This window comes from Vombatus ursinus, unplaced genomic scaffold (assembly GCF_900497805.2).
Source record: "Vombatus ursinus unplaced genomic scaffold, bare-nosed wombat genome assembly UNPS02014816.1, whole genome shotgun sequence".
Taxonomy (NCBI): domain Eukaryota; kingdom Metazoa; phylum Chordata; class Mammalia; order Diprotodontia; family Vombatidae; genus Vombatus; species Vombatus ursinus.
Window position 1 is genome coordinate 20,852,922 of NW_020954594.1, and position 7,754 is coordinate 20,860,675.

The window sequence follows — 7,754 nt, forward strand, 5'->3', positions numbered from 1 at the left end:
GGAAGAGAATACAGACAAGAATGGGCAAGCATAGGCAATTTACAATCTGTGTCACTGAAAGTAGTATACACATCAATAAAATCATAGAGCCAAAGTTTCAAAGACAAATAATTCTACAAAAGTAAATAGAAAGTTGAAAACAACCATAACAAACTCACTTAGTGGAAAAATAAGTATACTAGATTCAGGAAAAATTGCCCAATACATGTTAACTATTTAGACAAAGCCAAGAACAGAACTTAGCACTCTGAAAAATTATGTACACTAATTTGTTGAGAAAACAGATAAACAACTAGCTGTACTGGTGACATATATATATCTTTATTAACAACCTGTTGTCAGACAATGACTGACAACCCTAACTACAACTTGCAGTTAATACTGATACTAAGAAGACATTCTGCTATACCCTTCCTTAATCTAGGATTTTGGTCAAAACTACTTGACTGACAACACGGGTATAAAGAATTTTTTAGTGAAAGGAGCAATCATGAAGGTCATTGGTAACAACTTGCATGAAGATGCTGATATAATCACCACCCTCATCCCATCCCTCCACTGCAACCTCAAAATGAGTCTTGGTTAGTGAAATGTGTGTGAAGGGTGGGCAACAGGTAAGCGTAAAGGAAAATGCAAGGAAAGAAAGCAACCAAAACATATGTAGCATTAGCTACATAAAATAAGCAAAGTACTTATATCACAAAGTATCAAAATTTACCTCTATGAACCCTCAAAAAAAGACACAATAGTGAATGGGCAGATGACAATGCCTGCCTCTAATGGCTGAATGCTTTGGCAGGACAAATATTAAGAGTAATACAAGAAACAGTTTGAGTATCTTTAATCTCAGTTTTGCTCTACCAGCCCAGACAGCACCCTAACTTTCCAATGACTAATCTTTGAACTCTACTCATAATAACTAAATCTTTTTAATAATATATTTTATTGGAAGGGGACAGGAAAGACAAGGGAAAGGGAGACAAAGTCTAATTCTTCACTGTTCAAGGGTGCTGATGGTACAGTTTGTAGTTATCTGCATCCTCTTATTTTCTTCCTTTGGGCCATTTCATGGCTCAGTGAAATGGAAGCTGGACTAGAGAAGAGAAAGAAAAAAATCTAGATTAATTTTTTTTCAAGGCCTGTTAAAAGAATTGATGGAGATGGTCAAATTTCAAAGGGTCAAAATGGGATTTCAGAATTGTCTCTATATTTACCCATGCTATCTAGTCCTTTTCACTATCAACATGAATAAGTGTTTACAAGTAAATTATATTACAAAAGTAAAAAGAGAAGAAAGGATTTCAGAAATCTAATAGAGTCTAACTAGTACAGATGAAAATATTGTACTCATATTAATACCTTCAGCATCTTTGATAGAAAATATTAAGTAAATTACACTTAACTATATTATCTATAATAAAGAACTAAGTTTCTTTTACCTTTCCAGCATTTTTGTATATTCTTGAAATATAGTTTTGCCTATATGCTGCATAATTATTTTTTTTCTTAAAGGGATATATCATCAAGGAAGTAAAGTGTCTCATGCTGTTTATGATTTTATGTGTCACAGAACTGACAGACTTGCAAATAATCTTCAAACTCAGTGCTTACTAGGGCTGCCTTTTTGGACAGAAAAGGAAGGGTAGTGATCACTACTAAGGTAAATTTTAAACCGAGTAATTTCAGAAATTCTTTCTAGCCCCACGTTCAAAGAAACCGATAGATGAACTGATATAGAAATTTTTGGCCTAAAATGATGGCATACACATGCTTCCCAAAAGGAGATTCAATTTATTTACCTCTTTTTTAATCTGCCTTGCTTTCAGATTGCTTTGCATATCCACTGCTCTCTATTCTTACATCCTTCCATTCTATCTGGTCTCCATGTTAAATAGAGCATGTTATGATCAGAAGGCTCAACTTTAACTATTTAGGAAACAAATTGGGTACAAGCTGCAACAACCAAGAATTACATTGCAGAAGAATGTAATGGTTAACTGAGCAATGTATCGCCAGAAATCAAAATGAGATCAATTTTGGTTATGTTAAATTTGAGGTACCACTGAGACATAGAGGTGGATGGGTCCCATAGGCATTATGGAGATTAGAAGAGGTCAGGGATGAAAACAAATATTTGAGAGCCATCGGGATAGAGGTGGTGGTTGAATCTGTAAAAGTGACTGAAATTGACAAGGCATAAATTTAGAGGAGGTGGCTCCAAACCAAACCAAACTGGTGGATATAACTGGTGATCAAATGTCCATAATACATGAAAGTCAAGAAAGTTACTGAAAGAATACAGAAGGGTAAATGTCCTAATTTAAACAAAAGGAGAAAAAAAACTGCAAACTACAAGTCAATAAGCTTGACAACTTAGGGAAGATTCTAGAACAAATAATTAAAGAAATGCTTAGCAGACATCTGACAAAGAAATTAAGAACCAGTATGTCTTCACCAACAGGTTATGCCAGATGTTACCTCAATCCCCCCCTACAGGGTTACTAAACTAATAGAACATAAACATACAGTAAATAGTTTACCTAGCAAAGCATTTGAGAGAAAATTTTATACAATCTCGTGAAGATGATGGAGGTTTGAAAGCTAAATGACAGTATGACTAAATGGATTTGGGTGGGGGTAGGGTGACATGCTTAAACCTGCACTTTGACAGCTGAGTAAATAACAGGACTCAGTCATTATCATTCAGCGTCAATGTTGCTATTTAATAGTGCAGTGCACCAAGGAACTTTGCATAGACATTTATATCAATGACTTGGATAAAGAATAGCTAGTATACCTATTAAAATTTTAAGATGACATCATGTTGGATGGAAGAGCTAACACACTGGATGAATCAGGATCCAAAGGCTACAGCCTAGGGTTGAAATGTAGTAAGATGAAATTCAATGAGAACAAATGTAGTCATATTTGAGTTCAAAAAATTTTACTTCAGACATACAAGATAAGGAAGGAATGGTTTGAAAACAATTTATCTGAAAAAATTCTGTTAAGTTTTAAACAACTGCAAATTTGAAATGAATGATGTGGCAGCAGCAAAAAAAAAAAGATAATCGGGTTACATTGAGATTTATTTTTGTTGTTGCTCAGTTGTTTTCAGTTATGTTTGACTCTTTGTGACTGCTTTTGGGATGTTCTTTGCAAAAATAGAATAGTTTGCCATTTCCTTCTCCAGTTCATTTTACAGATGAGGAAACTGAGGCAAACAGAATTAAGCAATTTGCCCAGGGTCATACAGCTATAAGTATCTGAGGCCAGATTTGAACTTGGAAAGATGTCAGAAGTCTACTAAACATTTCTTTATTTGTTCTAGAATTTTCTGAGTTGTCAAGCTTATTAACCAATAGCTTGCAGTTTTTTCCCTTTTGTTTAAACTAGGACACTTACCCTTCTTCATTCTTTCATCCTAACTCCAGGCCTGGCACTTTATCCACTGCACCAGCTAGCTGCTCCATTGAGATGAATAGCTTCCAAAAATAAAGAGATGATAGACCCTTTGTACTCTAAAACACAAGGATATTGATAAAATGGAGAGCATCCATGAGAACAGCAAGCACAGCAAAGGGTTTTGAATTCTTGGATTATGAGAACTAAGGATATTAGAGGACTATCTGTTGGCATGGAGAAGACAGGAAGGACATAGCTGTATTTAGGATTTGAAGAGAAAACAAGTGGAAAATGGATTAGACTACTACTACCTGGCCTCAGAGAAAAGAACAAGGGGCAGCAAGTTGTGGAAAGACAAACTTAGGCCTGCTGTCAGTATTTCTGGACAATTACAGCTGTCCAAAAGTGAAGTGGGATGCCTAGAGATCTTTCGAGTAGAGGTCTGATCACTGGTCAAGATGAATGCGAAGGTTCCTTACAATCATCAAAAACAAACAAAAACTAACAAACAAACAAAACCAAACCCTAGCGAACACTTTCCTTAATGTACTATAAGGACATAGCAGAGAAAGAGATGGCACAGAGAAACTGCAGTGTGGCATCCCTGCAGTCAAAGGAGGAAAGAATATAGCAAGGGTTGAACATTCACCTCTGCTTAACCACCATTCCAAATCTCTCTCCTCCCTTTTGTGGGTAAACTCTAGGAGGCTATTCATATCTATTTACTTTCCTCTCACTCTTAACTATTTACAGTCTGGCTTCTGATCTCACCATTCAACTGAAGCTGCTATCTCCAAAGTTACGAACAATTCCTTAATTAGCAAAGCTAACAGTCTCTTCTCAGTTCTCAAACTTCTTAACCTCTCTGTAGCCTTTGGAACTGTTGATCATCGTCTTCTCCCTGATGCTCTATTCTAGTTTTTTGTGACACTCCTTTCTCTTTCTCCTCCTCCAAGCCAACTGACCACTCCTCAGTCACCTTTGCAGCATCTTCACCCAGGTAACACACACTAGGTGTACCTTTTTTTGGTATTCAAAGCCATTTTTAACTTGCCTCTCATAGCTTTTTAGTTTTTATACACCACATTCCCCAAAATATTCTGCAATCCAGTGACACCGGCTCACTGCTATTCCTCAAATAAGACCCCAATGTCTAGCTCTATACGTTTTTCAACTGGTTGCCCCTCATATCTGGAATGCTCTCCCTCACCTCCCTCACCACCACCTGACTTCAACACCCACCTAAAACTCCATCTTCTATAAGAAGCCTTTCCCAATCTTCTTTAATTCTACTGCCTTCATTTTGTTGACTATTTTTCCTGTATATAGCTTGGTTGCACATAGTTTGTATTAATTAATTAGTGCCTAACTCTACAGAAGTTAGAAGATAAGAAGAGGATTAGAATAAGAACTGAAAAAAAAATCAAACAAAAATAAGGGACATTGGATTTCACAGTAACACTGACTGGGCTAGAAGGTGCCTTGGAGGCCATCTAATACAACCCTCTCACTTTACATAAGAAGCACACAGAGATTAAAAATTACTTGTCCAAAGTCACATAGGTAGTAAGGAGCAGGAGTAGAAGAATTTGAACACAGGTCCTATGACTCCAAATCCAGTACTTTCCCCCCCCCATTGTACCCCACTGATTTGGTGATTAGTCATTGGCGACCTTTGAAAACAATTTCAGAAGACTGATAGAGGGCCAGAAGATAGGTTACAAGGGTTTAATTGAGATATTAAGTGGCAATAGAGTAGAAACATTCAATGTAGACTTTTTCACAAATCTGGGGGTAAAGGGAGTAGGAAATAAACACCTATTAAGTGCCTATCACTTGCTAGTCACTGTGCTGAGTTTCACAAACATCTTACTGGACCCTCATAACAATCATATGAGGTAAGATGAGGTAAGTGCTATTATTATTCCCATTTTATAGTTGAGAAAATTGAGGTTAAATGCCTTGGTCAGAGTCACACAGCTAGTCCAAATCCATACAGCTGTATTTGATCCCAGGTCTTCCTAACTCAAGCTATCTTCAAGTCCTCAAGGCCCAGCACTCTATCTAATGCACTGTCTGTAAGAGTAAGATTAAGACAGAGGGCAGTAGTGAGATGAGGTAAAAGTATCTCAAGTGACACTTTTTTTTGGGTTAGGGAGACGAGTATATTTTAGGTAGATTAAAAGGAACCACAGGTTAGGAAAGATGATACTGAAGAAACTTGCTGAACAAAGTTGTAGAGAGCAAGAAGATGAAACTAGGGGTGCAAGAATAGATTAGAGGACAGTGTATGATATGGCTAAGAAGTTTTGAGGAGTGAAGCATAGGTCACTGGATCATAGATTTAATACTAGAAGGAACCCTCAGAGGCCATGTAGTCTAAACTTTTCATTTTGCAGATAACGAAAATGAGTCTTAAGCAGGTCAACTTTCCTAGGGTCACATGAACAGTGAACATAAGACAAGATTTGAGCCCATGTCCTCTCACACTAGATACAGGTTTTTCTTTGAGCTCCCTTTAGATGGCCTCAGTCTTCTTAATAAAGAAGCCAGGTCATCTGCTCTAGGTATAATGTAGGTGAGAGAAGAGAGGAAAAAGGTTCTATCTCAATAATGAGACAGGACTTTCTGGCAGCTGTCAAGAGCCTTCTCTTAAATATAGTAGACACGTAATAAATACTTGGTAAATTTGATAAATGTTGTAGGTAAGAATGTTAACTTTTTCTGCTACCATTTAGTGACACAGGAATAAGACTTATGAAATGCAGAATAGCAGAGATTAGGTATGAGGATTAGGAGGTCAAGAATAATAAGACAAATGAGGAACTCCAGAATGGCTAGTGACACATTAAAGTGAAGATTATGCAGTCTAGGCCAGCTGTAGCCAAAACATTAAGCCAGAATGAGGGAGACAAACTGGGTAAATAGGTAGCAGTAAAGAAACTATTATTCATGAATGAGAACAAAACAGGTGTTGAAAATGAGGCAGAATTTATGATCAGAGTGAAGTTATGGATATTAGAGGATATGAAATCAAAGTCTTGATCATACTAATGTGTGACTGAAGTTAGGTGGGAAAAAATTGGTTCCCGGAGTTCAAGACATTGTGGAATTGTGTAATCAGGGTAGTAAAGGCGTTTTCAAAGTGGTGCTTGATGTAGGAAAGAATACTCAATGGATTTAGGTTTGAATCCTGGCTCTGTCAATTATTACTTGGGCAAGTCAGATACTTTCCAGACTTCATTTTTCTCATGAAAAACAAACAAACAAACAAAATAGCAAAAGTCTGAGGCAGAATTGTTTCAATGTTACATCTGTCTTCCTATCACTTTAATTTTAGGACACAAATTTGATTTGGGAACTACATTGACTGTAAACATTAAAATAACTGGACTATGGCAAATGTTTAACAACACATGTTTACTGAATGAAAACTGTCAAAATACATAGCTACCTTAGGTAACATCAACTTCAGATAACAAAATCACCTTTGATATCAACAAGAAATTATCCTTCAATGATCTATTCTACATAATTCTAAGAGATCAAATGAACTACCTATATGACATCTACTGCCAGTCACTAAAATATGCTTTTCATTTCATATCCTGTGAAACTATCCCAGGAGATAGAAATAGCCTTAACTATTTTACTAATTGGGGGGGGGGGGGGGGAATTCCCCATTAGAATGGAAATTACATATCCATTTGAAAGACTTCTAAATAAAAATGTAAATAACTAATTGACTCTTTTCCTCTTTCACTACCTGTATACCGCCCAGGAGGACTCTCAGGCTTTAACTTCTTTTTTTAAAAAAAAAATTTTTTTTAAAGGCAACTGGTGTTAAGTGACTTGCCCAGGGTCACACAGCTAGTAAGTGTCAAGTGTTTAAGGCCAGATTTGAACTCAGGTCTTCCTGACTTCAGGGCCGGTGCTCTATCCACTGCACCACCTAGCTGCCCCCAGGCTTTAACTTCTATCCATCCTAACTACTTACTAGGTCACTTTCTTCAAACTGATTCAATAACTCTTCTTTTTATTTTTCCTCACAATTTTCTTGAGCAGAAGCTCAAGTCCTAGTCAGAGAGACAGACACACACATACCCCAGCAACAGTCCAGGGCTGCCCAGTCTCCCAGCCTTCCTTCCCCATAAGTAAAGCAGGTAAAGTTAGACAATGTGATGCAGGAGGGGTGATAGTGGAATATTAATGAGTTTCTGCATGTTTACACTCCTTCATAAGCTGCAAAAGGCTTTAATAAGGATGCACAAGGTGATATATCTAGGTTGTGATAAATGTATCTTCAACTCTTTGATGAAAGTGTTATTTGGTTGTTGTTGTTTGACCAA

General features: G+C 36.9%; 1 protein-coding gene across 1 annotated transcript in view; it reads right to left on the reverse strand.

The window, feature by feature from the left end:
- Positions 1 to 946: 946 nt before the first annotated feature.
- The window catches only part of SPOPL (speckle type BTB/POZ protein like), a 92,606-nt gene continuing 85,798 nt past the window's right edge, over positions 947 to 7,754 (reverse strand). The window contains exon 12 of the transcript XR_003566743.1: positions 947 to 1,093. The gene's annotated coding sequence lies outside the window, so the exon portion shown is untranslated. The remainder of the gene's footprint in view (positions 1,094 to 7,754) is intronic.